Source organism: Ixodes scapularis, unplaced genomic scaffold, assembly GCF_016920785.2.
Source record: "Ixodes scapularis isolate PalLabHiFi unplaced genomic scaffold, ASM1692078v2 PGA_scaffold4__175_contigs__length_147842914, whole genome shotgun sequence".
Taxonomy (NCBI): Eukaryota; Metazoa; Arthropoda; class Arachnida; order Ixodida; family Ixodidae; genus Ixodes; species Ixodes scapularis.
In genome coordinates, this window is record NW_024609879.1 from 128,342,879 (window position 1) to 128,359,814 (window position 16,936).

Genomic DNA, 16,936 nt, shown 5'->3' on the forward strand with positions numbered 1-16,936 from the left:
CGGATTTTCTGCGACACGAGGTCCGAAACGCTATCGACTTAAAAGTGGCGGATCGGAACATAACGATTCCTATTTTATCCCATTCCCTCGTTTCCATATAAAATGTACGAACACGCCGACCAGAAGCACGCGGTAACAACAACATCAAGGCCGACAGTCTCTGCCCCCGTCTCCGCCGATGTCCCCACTCCTCTGGTTCCTACTTCTTCCGTGAGAGGGCGAGCGGTGGAAATTCAGCTGCAAATGCAAAACTTTCGGTTGGCGCTAACGTCGTTTACACGAGACCATGGTGTAGGTGCGCGAGAACCGTTAGAACAGACAACGCGGATCCCCTCCATGTGCTGGCAAAACACAGTTGCGATCATTTCAGTCCCAGTGCGTCCACTTGATCCGCCAGTGAGCGAAGAGCAATCTGATAATAAGAGGAACGAAAAACACACGCGAATGTCGTCCCATTTGGTTTCCGGACTGTCGATCCGATTCGCTCCGTCGCTCTCTGCCCGTTCGACCTGTCGCGTCGCTCTCCCTCTCGGTGAGAACGAAAGTTGTTAAAGATATATCCGCCGGCGATTCGAGGGGCGTACGGACGGTCAGATGGACTGTCGGCTTTCCTGCTTGGGTGCTCGCTTTATTGTGTGTGTTTTTATACGACTGCAAGTGCAACGGAGCATACAATTCAACGCAGACGGACCTGTGCGCTGCATACAAATTCCTACAACCGCCCTTGAGCTGAGCATACGTACAGATGGTAGGATTGCCACCATCACCCAGACTCAAGCGGGTGTTCGAGGGGATCAAAAAGACAAATCAAAGCGTAACTAATTTCTTTCTTCTTTGCGCTTCCAGAATACCCTGTTGTTCATGCTTTTCATTCGTTTTGATTAGCCGTAAGCAGAGCTGCTTTAGCTTTAGTAGACGTAGTCGAGCAATTGCGTGCCTCATTTACGAGACAACCGAAGGGCTTGTTCTTGAATTGACAGTTCGTCAGTGATGAGAGAGTAATACATTTTCTTTTGATATTGTAGACAAGCTCGCTCTATTTTCAAGCGCTCCAAAATAAGGCTTGTGATATACCAATCTCGCCGTCAGATGATCCAACATACTTCTGGAATGTAGTACAGCAGGGCAGCTTGAACAAGTTGATTTCTCTTGCGTGATTGTATCCTTCGCTCCAGAAAGCTTTTCGCGAGATATAATCTCTCAGTATAGGCTCAGTCCAGGATGGACGCTTCTTCTCAAAATTCAAAAGTTGTTGCTTCAAAAACGCCGCGTTCCTGTCGTCCTGCGCTTCTTGTTCAACCTCTATGGCACACTGAACGAGAATGTTGCCTTCGTAGTTTTTTTTAGCTTTGTTCGGATGTTGTTGGCTGGTGTTTGGAGTAAAGTAAGTTTTGAGACGCTCCGCTTGCATTCGGAGAAGCTTCTCCAACTTTTTGACGTGAGCCTCGATGGCATTTAAGTCAAACTCGGCCTGACAATCCTTTACCTCGAAACTTGGCTTGCTGACATCAGTTTGATCCCTCTCATAATCGAAACATCACGCGCACCATATTTTCAACCCTGCAGGAGTTAGTATATTTAACCATCACGATATTATTAAAACTGTTTCTCGCTACCACCACTAGGACATTCTTTTCGGTTTCCGGTTGGCCAAGAGAGAATGCTAAGGTCTCTTTCTGCGTCCGGTGCATGCCTGGCACTGCCCGCTCCTCCCATTAACCAAAACTCTCTCTATACACGACTCTGGCTGCCTCGTCAGCGCGCGTTCCCCTGGGCGTTCTCTGTGTTGCTCCTTGATCGGCGTGCTCCTGCGTTCGTTTCGATGCACCGAAGTGGGATATTAAAAGAATTGCACGCAGTATAGTCTCAGACAGTTTAAGAAACGCTGGACGTGGCTTTAATTATGCTCACGCGTCCAGCCTCGTGATTGGTTCTTCGGCTTTCTAATCGGCTAACGCCGCAATCCCATCGACTGTAGAGCTATGGTATAGATTCTCGGGGCCTAAGTGGACAGCCCACATGGACCCGCGTGGAACTCCGTCTCTGTACTACCTCTGCCCGCGTAAAGCCAAGGTGGGACCCAGGGGGGATTGGATGGACAGCCCAAGTTGAGCATACCCACGCGTTGTCCAAGTAGAGCCCACCTCTCTTCTAGCTCTGAACCCGCATAGCCGTGGTGGGGCCCTTGGTGACATTCTAGGGGCAGCCCAAGTTGGGCATGCCCACACGTAGCCGAAGTGGGATTCACGGTGGTATACTCTGTCGGCAGCCCTAGTGGGCGTTCCTTCACTTTGCCCACAGCTGCACTAACTTTGCCCTCGCACAACCGAGGTGGGACCCACAGGGTTATTATTGCACGGGCAGCCCGGTATAGGCATGCCCAAGCCACAACGACGTGCAGGGGCTGCCCCAGCCCACTTTCTCCCCTTCATGTGCTATCTGGGATGTTGGAAGCATGTTTGATTTATGTGCATGTATGCTTCGAACACGTCTGCAGATAGTTCTTGTATGAACAATGCGAGAGAACCGTCATACAAGCAAAAAGCAGTGACGCCTCCAACAGTTTGACGAAACCCCGACACTGGGACCATGTCGCAAGGGGCCAGTCTAGTAGTCGGTACGTTGGATATTGAATTGACAAAGCGTACTAAAATGCGCTTAGCTAACGGTCCTACTTTTTTTTATGCGAAAAGTTTTTAGGGTTATATAGTTTCGGCTAACCCCAGTTTATCCTATTCAGTACCAGATCCCGTAGAAAAGCTGTTCTTCTTTCATCGCCGTTGAAAAGGATGCCATCCATGGTGAAGTCATCCTTTATAGTGGGAACCGGTGGCCAAGTGGGCTAGCGTACACCAGCTCAGAGCACATGGAGCGAAAGCTCGCGCTGCAGAACCCAGTGGAAATCCCCACCTCTGCCGGTTTCGATATGGATGAGCATCGTACTGGCGTGCGGTCGTGTATCACTATTGCGTGGTGCACGTTAAAGGCCCCAGGCTAGCAGTTGTACTGCATCGGCTAAATTTCTCATCTACAGCTGAGACACCAGACGTCCATTGATGCTCCCTAACTCCCGGCTGTATAAACATTCACACGACATTATTATTATTATTATTAGTAGTAGTAGTAGTAGTAGTAGTAGTAGTAGTAGTAGTAGTAGTAGTGTTATTATTATTATTATTATTATTATTATTATTATCGTTTAGGGTTTACCAGAAAGATTTCCGAAAGGTCACTTCGGGTTTATGTGTTTTTAAATAAAACTTTGGTTAGAGTCCGCAAAAACTATGTCAATTTCTCCCTAACCAGACAGACCTCTGTCAAAAATGTTTACGTTTAAAGGTCACTTCTGTGAAAAAATAGTAAAAAGAAAAATATATGCGCCATGAAACTGACAATACTGGGAAATTTGCTGCGTTGCCGATGAATGAGTTTTGGACGTCTGACTTGGCCGTTATGGGGAGTGTTCAAACAGTTCGACGGAAACTTGAAACAAATCAAAAATAAAGGTTACGCCTTGCCTAAGGAATGTGAATTTGCATCGCTGGTCTCCAAGCTAAATGGTGTCTCTGGTGATATGTTTGGAACTAAGTTTTTCTTGAAAGACCACAAGGTTGGTCTTCCTCTTTGTGTAGTGGCCAATGAAATTGGTACGTAACAAAAAGTGGCATCTTGTTTCCTTCAGGGTGCATTTTCAGTTTTGGAAGTCAAAAGTCGGTTATCTCTGCGCTGCTGGGACGATGTGATTGCAGAGTTACAATCTTTTCACGGGAGATCTTGACCTGTATTATTATCTTAAGCCTAAGATTTTACTCTATCTCGCTAATCAATTTTTGGAAAACAATCTGGTTAGATTTCCGTCACCGTCGGGAATCGCGCAGTGTCTAAATTTTTCGCAATTTTATAATTATTAAATTATGTATAACTACAGACTACAGTGGTAAAGTACGGTGATCAAAATTCTGATTTAGAAACAAGGTGTATCTACTGGTTCGGGCGTAGCTGTTCTTTAAAAGGTTTACCTGGATTTTTTTTTTTTTTTTTTATCTTCAAATGCGTGTTTTTATACAGATCTTGCCTCCAGGTGTCGTTATCATAAGGTGTTATGTGGACGACATCCTGGTTTGTACAATTGGTCGACCTTTGTAAAGTAGGTTGTTGGATAAAAAAAAGCTGGGTTGGGGACCTGGCCCCCGACTGCCCTCAATCCTGCCGACAATCCCCTCTCGCCTCCACCTCGCTTAAAACTATGGGCACGATAGGGATTCGTCGCCAGGGGGCCGCACCTTAAAGGCACGGAACCTTCGGCAGCGTTCATAGAAAACACTGTCTATGAAGGTGCGCCAGATAATAAAAACAATTTCAGTGGAAAGACCGGAAAACGTTCGCCTACAGTTTTTGGATATTCAGTTTGAAACTCCATCTCGTTTGTGTTGGCAGTACGGCAAAAGAACATCAAAACCTCTTCTGCCCTTTAATAGCTGTCATTCAAAAAGTGTAAAGGCCGGCATTGTCCGGAATCTCGTACGCAGTGTTCTCAAGAAGTCATACGCGCACTCTATTCGGGTATCGCTTCAACGCCTTTTTGATCGTTTAGGTGCAGCTGGCTATCCGTAGGATTATATTTTCCAACAATCATTGTGTCTTGCTTTCTTCAAAAAAGAGGTGCCAGAAGAAGGGTGCCCAAGCCAACCAAGCAGGTAGCTCTCCCATTTTTCCATCGGATCTCCCCTTCATCTCAAAACAGTTGGCAACCATTAAGGTATCGGAAACAGTGTTTACAAAATAGGAACTTTTAGGAAACTGTTGCCGCGTTGCGCGTAACGCACTATGAAGCCCTTGAAGACTGCTTTTAAAACGCACGAGGTTTGCTAAAACACGGAAACGGTTTGGCTAAAACTCCCTAAAATAAACTAAGTCGCTTGACCCTGTTTGTCTTTTAGACTTTGTGCGTTGTTTCGGTCCTTCGTTTTTCCCCAGTCTCGGGGGTTTGTCTTGAATTGACCCAGAAAGTGATGACGCCACAACATGGCACTCCTCTCCAATCAAACCGTTGCTAGGGCCGTTGTTAGGGGCAAATGCACAGGGCCTCGGCGTGAGGTTAGAAACTGTCTGACAAAAAAGTGAATAATTTTTGTAAGCATTGTGTTTTCTCAATATCTAATCATGAAGACTTCGTCTCAGTACCAGAAGGCGATGACAAAAGCAGGTAATAAAGTTTCGCAACTGGCTTTGCCTTGCTAGCAGACAACACAACGGCTTCAAAAATTCAGAATTTTTTTTTTTTTTTTTTTGGAGGGGGGGGGGGGGGGGGGGGGGAGGGGCTACACGACCGCGTTGAATAAGGTTGGTGACGATCGACGAAACTTCTGTTCTCGGGGTCATCTCTCTGCGGGACTTGGGAAGCAAAGAGTGCCCGTACAGAGCTTTGATCACACCGTGGCTTTGATCGACGCTTGAGGTGCGCGAGCGCCTTCCCGTAGAGCCCGCCTCCGCAATATTCGAGAAGATGAAAACATTGGGAAGCCGAATATGCGCGAAGACGACGACGATGTGAGATGTCTTAAGGTCGAAGTGCAGGCCAACACTTGATTCAAGAATTTCTGACAGCACACTTGCTTCAGTGCACATCTGTGTGACCAAACGAACTGTCCGTAGCAGATATATCATGTCGCAGATGGAAACTGATCGGCAAGCGTAAAACAGAAAATAAAGATTAAGTCCGCCCATCTGTGCCTAAAAACAAAAGAAAGGGTTATTGTCGACGGCGGCAGCGGCGGGCGACGATGCGTCGGCGCGACAGATGGCTGGGAGTCGACAAGGTTGCGATCGGCTCCGTACGTCATCTCGAACATTCGACCTATACCCCGTGTCACCAGTTGTGTGCAGTGCAGGCAAAGGTGACGTTAGCCGAAGAGAGAAATGGCGAACACGAGGGAGGCGGGACGGGAGAGGAGGTCAATGGAGGGCGAGGAGAGAAAGGAAGAGCATGTTGGAGAGGAGAGGAGGTTTCTCCCTCCCTCTTCAGCCCTCCTGGTGCTTGCCCTAGTGACATAAAAAGATAGGTCACGCATTCGCGTACTTAATGCCGCTGCGTAAATGGGTATTCTATTGTATAAACGCTAATATTTAAATGTTTATCAGGGAAAAAAAAGTTACAATGAGAGACTAATTGTCCAAAACAAAGTTTTACAAGAAAAATAAAAAAAAACGCGAGGGAGAAACACGGAAGTCGCATTGCCAGCGACATAAACAAATATGGAAGCGCCCGTAAATGCGTTTTTTCTCGTCGTCCAGGAACATGCTGAGAAGTCTTTAGCGGTATCTCTGACCGTTGAACATGGCTATTTACACAATACATTGCTCCTCCAATTCTTTCTATAGATGTGTCTCCCAGCGTTCCGCGGTTCCGAGACAGTGCTTCGTTAGCGCTGGCGGTCAGCGGTGATACCATAGAGTTATTATAATTATCATAACTCTATGGGTGGTACGAGTCGGCCATGCCGCTGAGCTCCTAGTCACCCGCTAAACGCCGCCTAAACTAAACATACCCCACGACGAAGATTTGTTAGTCGACTTCTTAGTCGCGTAGGGCGACAAGGCCCGGTGAATACCAAGCGTTCACTGAGTGGTGACTATCGCTCGCTACGTCATCATTCTAGTCGATGACGTCGCTAGTCAGTGATTGAACAGGCGCTGTTTTCTCAGTTTGGTGATTTCAAGGCGGGTACGAAACACACACCCATATTACGAGCCTGAAGAACTAAGTTTAAGGTCTCGATCGAAACGCTCATGTTATTTAAAATAATGGACCTTTTCCACATACCGACGGCACCAGGCGGTGGCCGCACGAACTAAAAATCGAGTAAATAAGCTACCCTCGCTACCAATCGATAATGGGAGCTACGCTACCAGTTTCTTCGCTCTCTGGGCTGCGGCGCGTTCCCAACGGTATTTTAAAGAGGGACATCCGTGGCGTCCACCCAAACGTCGTGTTTTTCTTTCCGTCCGCTTTTTTCTTTTGTGTAACACAATTATATATCTGCTGCAATTACGTGTTCTACTCGCTGATCGATCCACAGCCTCCTCCCGAATTTCCTCGATTTTTCGCGCCGACTTCCGCCGCTTGGCATCGGGCGCTCGCGCGTGCGCAGAACGCTTCTCGAAAAAGGTCGATTTCTCTTTGATTACAATGCACGTTAAGTAGAAAATCAGAAAGATGGCCCGACGCTGCTTTGATATCATGTTCCAAACAGATACCGTTCTCACTGTATTTTTATCGGATGTCCATGCGTGTGATGATTTCCGTCAGACAGTACCCCGTATCGCACGCAAATGCAATTTGTTTTTATAAACCTGATTAGTTGTCTTAGGGCCATTACTTCCAAATAAATAGAAAGCTATTCAAACTACAAAACTTGAAAGTATAAAACAGAGAGGACGAGGACGGGAACAGGACATCTTTATGATGTCCTGTGAAAGATGTCCTATGAAAGATGTCCTGTTCCCGTCCTCGTCCTCTCTGTTTTATACTTTCAAGTTTTGTATCTAATAACCAACACGCTCGTTTTCAACTGTAATCTATTCAAACTGTTGCAGATGGCCATTCTGTGTGCGTTCTTTACGCGTTCGTCGTCTGCCAAAGGCATCTTGAGACGTCTCCAGGACCGGAAGTTGCCGTCGCAAATATCTCAAAAACAGCCGATTCTCTCCAAACATCTGCCGTGGTAAGTGTGAAATTTAAGCCTCCTGTCTTTATCATTTTAGGCGTTTAAATTCCACGTCCAATTTTTGAGCGGAATCCAGTCCCATGTATTCATCCATTACAGCGCCCCTAGCAACGGTTTGTTTGCAGCGGTGACGTCCCACTTACGGGGTCATTTGTGTTCAATCATCACCAGCTAGTTTGCGCCCAAAACTTTTTGTTCGTCAAATAGTGTCTGCAGACTGCTTTTTGTATGATGGGTATGGGCAGTGTGAACGCGGCTCCACAGGGAAGACTGTAACAAAAACAAGGAACGGAAAAAGGAACAAGTGCCTACCGTTCGGAGTGGTTCAACTGGCTCAACCCGTTCAGCCTGCGCCGTCGGGACCCGGGTCTGCCGGTGTGTCCGTCGTCGACTCGGCTCCCCAGCTGTCAGGCATCCCTGACAATAGGGCCGTAAACGGAATCCGAGGCGAGCCCAGCTGCGATTATCTCGCTACACGCGCCTCCTGACGACTCTTCCGACCGTTGCTCTTTCATTTTTTCTAAACGATGCATCGCGAGTTATCATCTCTGGGCTGTGACATTATCTGCCTCCAGCGGCCGCCCGCTTGGGAGAGGGAGCCGCACGTTTTTGTCACCGGAACTGCGGGATTGGCAATTAAAAAAACAAAATCAAAATCTTGTCGGTTTCCGGTCTAAACAGCTGCGCCCACGCACGGCACTGGCACCGCGATGGCCCCGGTGGTACCGCAGTCGGCACGACGCATGCGCAGACGTCTTTTACTTTACACGAGTCTGCCGGAGCATATGTGTGTATTTTGCGAGGCCCCTGGGCGCCGCCATATTGCATCCGGTGTGGATAGACCTTCTTGTAATCAAGCCTTGCGAAGGCGTGCCCAAGGTTGACAGACTGGAGCGCCAGCAGAGCATTTTCTGTGTTCATGGCGCGCCCAGACCACATCTTGAAGCGTGGCTGCTTGCAAACGTCGTTATACACCAACTCAGCTACCTGACGTCATACCGCTGGGGTGGCCCTGCTGTAGCCACGGTGCAATATCTGGTTTCAACCCACTCACCGCCTCCCCCCCCCCCCCCCCCCCCCCCCCCCCTGCTGTGGACAAACGCTAATATGTTTTAGAGCATAGCTCTAAAGGCCCGTTCACACTCTTGCGACCTCTTAGAACTGGGTGCCTTGAAACCTCTTACAACGAGAGACACACTGGCGCCATCTATTGGGTAGCAGTGCAAACTTGGCGGTCCGGCATAATTTCTCTTTTCTCTCGCGCATTATCCTTTCTTTCTTGGCTGGAAAACCTTTTGTCAACGTTATAAACGAGCCTTTCTTATAGGTATTACGCACATTTGACCTTGGATATCCCGCAAAACCTTCGCTCTTCTGATATGCACTTCCAGGGTCACCGCATGGATGGCGCCAAAATGCCAGTGTGTTCTCTCGTCTTACGAAATTTTAAGAGGTTTTAATAGATCTCGTCTCTCTCGGTCGTACTCGGTTGCAGGAGTGTGAACGGGCCTTTAGGCGCTTGTTTCCGTGTTGAGCAACGTCGACGTCGGCGTAACCGCGAGCGTTGCATTGGGGAGTTTTAGTAGACCGTGTTTCCCCCTCCGCTAACCCTCTGCTACGAAGAAACCGCCACTGCGCCTGCGCGCCGACGGCCTTGGCTGTAGAGTTCCGGAAATGTTTCCACTAAATTTAGCTGGAAATTTTACCGCTGAAGTTAGCGGGGAAACGTTCCCGCTAAATTTAGCGGAGAAACTTTCCAGCAAAATTTAGCGGGTAAACTTTTTCGCTAAATATGGCCGGAAAATTTTCTCACTAAATTTAGGGGGAAATTTCTGTCAAATTTAGCGGAAAAACTTCCCGACTAAATTTAGGGGGAAAGTTTCCCGCTAAGTTTAGCAGAAAACTTTCCCCGCTAAATCTAGCATAAAGATTTACCCGCTATATTTAGCGGGAAAATTGATGTCACGTGACCTCAGCACCAATTCAGTTTCCCCGCTAAATTTAGCGGGGAAAATGACGTGACGGCTTCGTGTCACGTCACCCATGAACAAATTCAGTGGTAGGCAGGAGGAGAGGAGGAGGGGCGTACCTCCCCTCCGTACCCTCCCCTCTCTACCTCAAGAGCTGCGCTCAAGAAAGTAGGGCGAGAATGTAGGGCGAGGGAAAGCAGGGACGGGGAACAGGAGGCAGACGGAACGCTAGAGAGGGGAGGATATTTCTCGCTCTCCTCTTCAGTGTTCCGTCTGCTTCCTCCTCCCTGGCCGTTCAATTCCCTCGCCCTTCCTTCTCGAGTTGGAATGGACTATACTCTCGCATTAAAGAGATTTGTTAACGTCTTGCATTGTTTTAACACTGTGCTAGGCTTTAAAATAGCCGTTTAGAAACAGCCAGCAATGGGGCCCATCATGTTGTTGTTATTTATTCATTTATTTGAAATACTATTGGTCTTGCACGACACCAAACAGCGGAAGTTACACAACAAAAGAGAACACGCACGAAATGGAGACATCAAATCCTTCTAGTACATTCCAACTTAAAGAAAAGCTGCCTGGCGCTACTGATGCCGATCATTCCAAATGTTTACATGGCACCGCGACATATTTAAATGTCGTCACGCTGACCCTGATATTTACCATATGACACCACATATTTAAATATCAGGGTGTCATATTTACATGAAACCCTGATATTTAAATGTCATTACGCTGACATTGAACAACGGAATCGCGGAATGACATACGTGCCAGGTTTGACCCCGGTATTTCTCGACTCTCCGTTTCCTCCAAGGCACATGTGTCCTTCCTTTCCTCTAGCCTCCTGCACACTATCTCACCTTTTACGTGAGAGCGGGGTCGCTCGCTGGCTTGTGACATTTCAAGCTCGCTCTGATCCCGGCTGCGAGCGCTATTAGCGCAGTTGGTTCAGCGGCGGAATCCCGCGGTTTCGAACCGAGACGCCTTTTTTGGAAAAGCTTGCGGAGTAAGCCGCTCTGGTTGGCGCGTTTTCATGGATGTCACATAGCCTGGTTTAGGGAGATTAAAATAGGACGGAGCGGTAGACGGGCGCGGAGGTAAACGCAACTTAGTAATTCCCGCGCTAGCCTTTAGCCAGGCCAAAAATTTGCTTAGCCGATACGTAAAGTGCGGTCCAAATCAACCTGCAAAACTGGCGAAAACGGGCCCGGACAAATCCGGAAGGGAGGAGTGACGTCAACGAGAACGTGAGCGTGACGTTTTGCAGCTCCCGCTTTGCGGGACAAGGTTGAAAACCTTGAACTTTTTTCCGGCCCCGGACAGCCCCTCGGCCAATCAGGGGAGGCGGTCCACCCCCCCTCGCGCTCCTCAATGAGGGGATAGGGGGGGTGCGTTTGGTCGCTTCTTGGAAACCCTACAAAAAACTACTTGCGTTTGTTGTATTTTCCCCTTCGAAGCCCTTAAAAAAAACCACAAAGGGTGCCTTTTCTCCCTCTCGTGCAGGTGATGTGCGTGTCTTTTTTTTCTTTCCCGCTCACACTAGGGTGCCTCGATAAACGCGCCTCCGTCCAGGGTGGAGAGATCTCCGTCGGCGCCGCCATCTTGGTTCAATCGCGTGCAGATGCGCTATTTCGTGTGGGCTACATCTAGCCTAGAATGCGCTTACGTACGCTTAAGGCGTGCAACTTCCATTACGCGTTGTATTTTTCAACTCAGACGCACGTCTCAGAGAGTCTTTTTACTCATATAAATAAAAAATAAAAGAGCGGACGCGACACGAACATTATGACAAGCGAGCGCACTGGTTTTGGGTTCTCACGTCTGTTGTTTGTTCGTTGTTGTTGTTATTTCTTTTTGCCACACTTTCTTTTTTTTTTTTTTTTTTTTTGTTAAAGCGAGTGCAGCAGTTTACATTGGCAACCCCTATGCGTACTATTCGAGATATAAAGTAGCACATAATGGAAAAATATTATACATTTTAGCGACTTTGCGACGCGTTGTTAAATGGAGCAGCTGTTCTACCATTAGGAGACACTTATTGCAGAGCTCGGTTTGTATACAAAGCACCTGTTCAGTAATTTATTAAATTAAATAGTACGTTTACTAGCACATGAAATGTTACAGGAAAAAGACACAAATACCTCAACACCGTATACAACAAGATTTATTTCTGAAAAAGCGAAAAGCTGCATCTCACTGCAGGTTGGTACCGGCGACCGTTTTGTTACCATAACCATCATCCGACTCCTCCGGCTGACTTGGTCAATGCAAGTAAATGCTCAGGCGCATTACGACAAAACGCTCCAACAACCTGCGCATTAGATGTGGGTGTTCGCTGCTCTCAACAGGATGAACGGGAACAGATTGCTCAATAATTCGTCTTACGGTCTTCATTAAGCTCTTCAAAAGACAAATGCCCTCTTCTTCTGAGAAGGCTTTAAATACTCCCTCACAACAAGAAACCAAGTTGAAGACCTCCAGGCTGACGTAAGTGAGGTGTTTTCCACCTTGAACCTATTTCTTCATAAGCACAAGAACATGCTCCTCGGAAGCCTCTTCTGCAGTGAGCCCTCGTGTGCAGACACGGCACGACTGTACAGCGCAGAGCAGAGGTTTAACCAAAAACCCTGCCAAATGAGCTAGAATGTCGGACTTGGCACTAGAGAGTGGTTCCATTTCCATAATCTTATCATCCCTTGGAAGCTCTTCAACTTCCTGCTGCACTTCTTGGATTTCTGCGGAGAAGGAATCCACCAGGTATGTGCTGTCGTCAATGTTGTAGCCTGAATTTTTGGGGACTTTGATGAACTGACTCACTGTTAAAATTTTGAGTGCATTTTTTACGTCATATGCGTTTGGCTCTGGAGAAATCATCCTGACACCGAAAACAGGTTCTCAGGACAGTCTTGAGCTGTCAGCAAAAAATGTAGCCACACCCTTTTGAAAAAAACACCGTGCAATTACAACACTACAGTTGTCGACATTAGTACCCCTGCCTGGCGTGGCTTCCATTCTTTCTTCACTGAGCTTCAGAGTTGAAATGGCTTCCTCATACTTGCTCTCGTTTGCAAAACTCAAAACAACGACAGGATGGAGAGAAGTCATTAGGGTATACCATTGAAACACCAGTTCGAAAAACCAGGTAGTTGCTTCAGCCTCAACCGGCAGTGTGTTCTGTTGGATAAAATACCGAATAGCCGAGGCACCTTCCCTGAATAGCTGCACCACTATTCCGACTTTCAATTCGTGAAATGGCCATTTGACACATGAGTACTGTTTAATTTTGATGCCACTCGCAGCTGCTCAGTGTCCAACTTAAGCTCCATCTCCATACGCTCTATTGGGACTTCACTGCTTGGTAAATTGAACTTGGAGACTACCTCGCCGCTTAGATGCTCTACATATTTTCGTACAAGGTGCCCTCTCAGATGTTTCGACACATGTTCGGGGTCTGGCATGAAGAATAATGGCTTACCATCATTATAGGGATGCGGCACACGCACAGCGTACGGTCACAGAACTGCGGGAACTGGAGAAGTTTAGGGATCTCCACGCGACACGGTTAGAACTGCCAATATCACACGTCACTCAGGGCACACGCAGTGAAATGTCCGCGCAGAGCTTGATTAAGTCAAAAACAAACTTCTTTGACTGGTCTCCGTTGGTATATGCGCCCATATGGTGGTACGCTATGACTTGCTTTCAGCGTGAGTTGATTCATCCCACCATAAAAACTCTTGGGCAGCGTCGTTTTGCCAAGCAAAGTGTCCTTGCCACTGTCCAACACAACGCCTTTTCGAATTTCCGTTTTGCCAAGAAAAAGGACGGAATCATTTTCAATGTCTGACACCGCAGCGAATTTTGTTTCCATCACACGCAATATTTCAGTCAGCACACCGGGCTGAAATGACAGGTGTTGCAGTCTCCTGCACAGCGTCCTTCTCGTCGCAAAAAATTTCCCTGCTCAAGTAGAAGGTCATACCCTGTGGAGCCATAGGCGAACTTGAGTTCCTTCCGTACGGTGTCAGCACTCCAAGCACAGCCTCTTCTGTTCAGTTTTTCCAAAACACGTTTTTGGTACTCGCTTAGGAATGTCAAATTTCTGGTTCACGTGGAAAGTTTTGTTTCTAGCTGCCTTGTTTTTGTTGAAGCTCTCTTTAACTTCTTCGCGGTTGACAAGCTTTCTTCCAACTCGCAGTTTTTTTCCTTTTTGTGTCTTGCAAAGTTGTTTTTTTTTTTTTTAATTCATTTGTATGCAGTGTCACGACATCAATTGTATCATCCAGGCGGTCGTGCACACTTTCTTCTGAAATAGAGTTTGCCTCAGTGTCCTCCCTGCCAGAGTCTTCATGGTCCGAGGCTCCTGCCGCAGAAATTAACGAAAGGCCTGCAGTGGCGACACCTCCAAGATCAGCCGGACTGGCTCGAGTTGCGGGAGGCTTTCTTCGCTTCGGCTTCGCTGCGCAGGGAAGGGAGAGTCACTCAGCACAGATCTAAACACCAAATAATATTGCACGCAAACAAGTGAGATATAGATGTAGTAATACGTCTGAGATAAAACAACGTAGCTATACTGCTGTCCGCTTGAGGAGTCCCCGCCCATTTTGTCGGTTCATCTGGTACTGGTCTTCTTCAAAGTGACGCTGTGATAAACAAGAAATGAGATTGATATTTGTGTGCTGCTTGGAAGGCACAGACGTGAGTGTAAACAAAAATTAAAGAAAATATCTGTCATAATAACTCACGTCCAAACAACCCTGAATATATTTTTTAAATGTTACCTTAAACTGCGCTTTATTTCTTTTAATGTTTCGACCTTGCACGAAGGGAGCAATGTAAGTACTAATCAAGGAGGGACAAGGTCATGTCATTTCGTCAAACAGTTGAGCTGTGCGATAAGACCATGAAGTATATTACAAATAGACTACGAGATAAGTCGCGATGTTGCATTTGCCAGTATCGTCTCGAAAACATACTGCTCAAGATTCGCCATCAACGATTATTTTTACACAGACACAAAAAGAACTCAACTAAAAAAACAAAAATTCGATGGTTAGTCGTGAATCAAGGCTATTATCGAAAGGCGAAGATAGCATGCATTCACTGAACTCCAAAAACTTAGTGTACGCGCGCGCGGCAATATTCCGCGCTTATCAGATAGTTTCAGGCTCTTCGAATAGTAAAATAAGAGCAAAAAGTGACCACAAAGTTGTGCACAAGCGAGAAACTCTCACGCTGGAGAGCTACCCATTGAACCTATTTTAATCGAGAAGGTTAATTTTAATTAGCAGGGGTGAGGTGCCGCTGCTTCCCATGCAACCTCATCAAAATTTGCGGCTCTCCATGCTGGCCGCCATGAGAAAACTTGTTACCAGTGTTGCTGCATCTGTAGGTCACGTTTAAGCTAGAGCTGATAGAGAAAATTTGTCCACGGCGCAATGCCGACGTACGCTGGAAGCTAGCGCCAATTTGCTTTCGTCTTTTTTTTTTTTTTTTCTTTTTGGTCAGAGAAAATTTGGCAACAACGCACGATGGCGCCGGTATTGTTTTGGTTCGACGGGACGCGAGAAGCTCCGCGGTTCGCGAGTACATGTAGTGAAGACGTAACCGAAGAAGTGTCCCCGTGCAGTTACCGTAAGGCGGAAAGTAACATTCGTAATCGTAGTGTGTGCTTTGAAAGCGAAGGGAGTTACACGGTCCAGAAGTGCGCAATTACAAGCCAGGCTCACGACAGCGCTGCGTTGACTTCGACGATCTCGTTCTGTTTGATGCAACACGGCGATGCGACAAGGGCTGAAACGTTTGTGGTGTGTGGTGTGGGGCTTGGAACTAGAAACCCATACTAACGCGGAGCGCAAATTGGTTGTCGTGGGGGGGGTTCAGGTTCAACGAGTGCAGTCCCGTCGTCGTCTGCTGATCCGGTCCATCTGGTCCGAAGGGACACAGTGAGCGTCTTTAAAGCTAAATCTTCGTTCGTTCCGTTTCAAAATGTGGAAGATTCCCGACGCATACCATGAGTGAAAAGCTGCGGGCGTTTTCAACAAAATGACGTCGTTTTAATTAAACACTGGACTCCGGATTGTTGTACGAAACCTGCCGTTTTGATGCGTGTTGTTGGACTGCGTTTGCACAGCGAAGTGTTTGCACAGCGACGCACATCGCTCGAGTAGATGATTCGGTCGTGCAAATAACCGGTTAAGCGCAGACCGCATGGCGCGTTTTTGCTCGCGATTCAGGCACGTCGGCGTCAAACTGACGTCATTTCCTGCGCGCGGGCGCGCGTTTTCGCGGAAGCGTTCTTTTCTGAACAAGACGCGCGCGTCGAGGCGTCGAAGCGGCTCTCGCCCAATGAGGGTCGGTCGAACTATCACGCGATCCTGCACAGTACGCTGTTTCGTATTCAGCACATCTCAAAATGTTCAAAAGCATTTTTTATTTTCCATATAAAAATTGAAAAGGTGTTCCTTTTGACACACAGACCCGTTTTATTTACTTATTTGTTCCTTTCATTCTCATTTTGTAGTATTTGCGTCAACATTTACATTGCGTGTTGAGAAGTCAACGCGCGGCCGGCGGTGCTTGGCTTTGTCTGCATGCGGGCGCCCCCGCGTCAGCTTCCGCGCGAGCGTTCATAGCGCGTCACGTTTTCACGTGCAGAAAAACGCTCCATGCGGTTTGCGTTTTATACAGGATTTCAGGGAAACTTAAGTCCCCACCGATATTTACCTGTAAAGCTAGTGTGAGCTTGTCGCGCTCATCATGCGGTGTGAATAAATTTAGAGAATATTTCCTACCATGCCCACAGATGCATGAATTGAGACCATCTTTTACGTAATGAACAAGGTGATTTTTCTTTATTTTGGGAAGAGGCGTTGGTGCATTTATTATGGTACAATCACTTGAGAGTTCAGAAATTGGGGAGAGCGAGCAAGCTTTCCACACTTTCTCTCTGGCACTGCCCCTACTTTCAAGTTTCAATTTCAGTAGACATACCTACTAGCAGGTACAAACTGCTCTAAAACAGGTGAAAGACTGGGAAGTCAGGGCAGTGCGGACTCCGTGTTTCGCATTTTTCGCAAGGTGAATGGGGAAGCGCTTTTGCGAGGTATGCGGAATATGCAAACGATCTTGTTATGCCCGTCGTTTGCGTCTCCAGAAAAAAGAATAAGATTATCTACAAAGGCGCAATCACAAATAGGGATGCCGCGAACTTTTTTCGAATCGAAGTTTCGATGA

General features: G+C 47.2%; 2 protein-coding genes across 2 annotated transcripts in view; one reads left to right on the plus strand and one right to left on the minus strand.

The window, feature by feature from the left end:
• Positions 1 to 8,245, minus strand: part of LOC8023406 (amino acid transporter AVT1A) — a 68,188-nt gene extending 59,943 nt beyond the window's left edge. The window contains exon 1 of the mRNA XM_029990371.3: positions 8,040 to 8,245. The gene's annotated coding sequence lies outside the window, so the exon portion shown is untranslated. The remainder of the gene's footprint in view (positions 1 to 8,039) is intronic.
• LOC8033806 (B9 domain-containing protein 2) overlaps positions 1 to 16,936 on the plus strand; it is a 92,062-nt gene that overhangs the window by 39,481 nt on the left and 35,645 nt on the right. Inside the window, exon 2 of the mRNA XM_042293443.1 lies at positions 7,597 to 7,724. The gene's annotated coding sequence lies outside the window, so the exon portion shown is untranslated. The remainder of the gene's footprint in view (positions 1 to 7,596; positions 7,725 to 16,936) is intronic.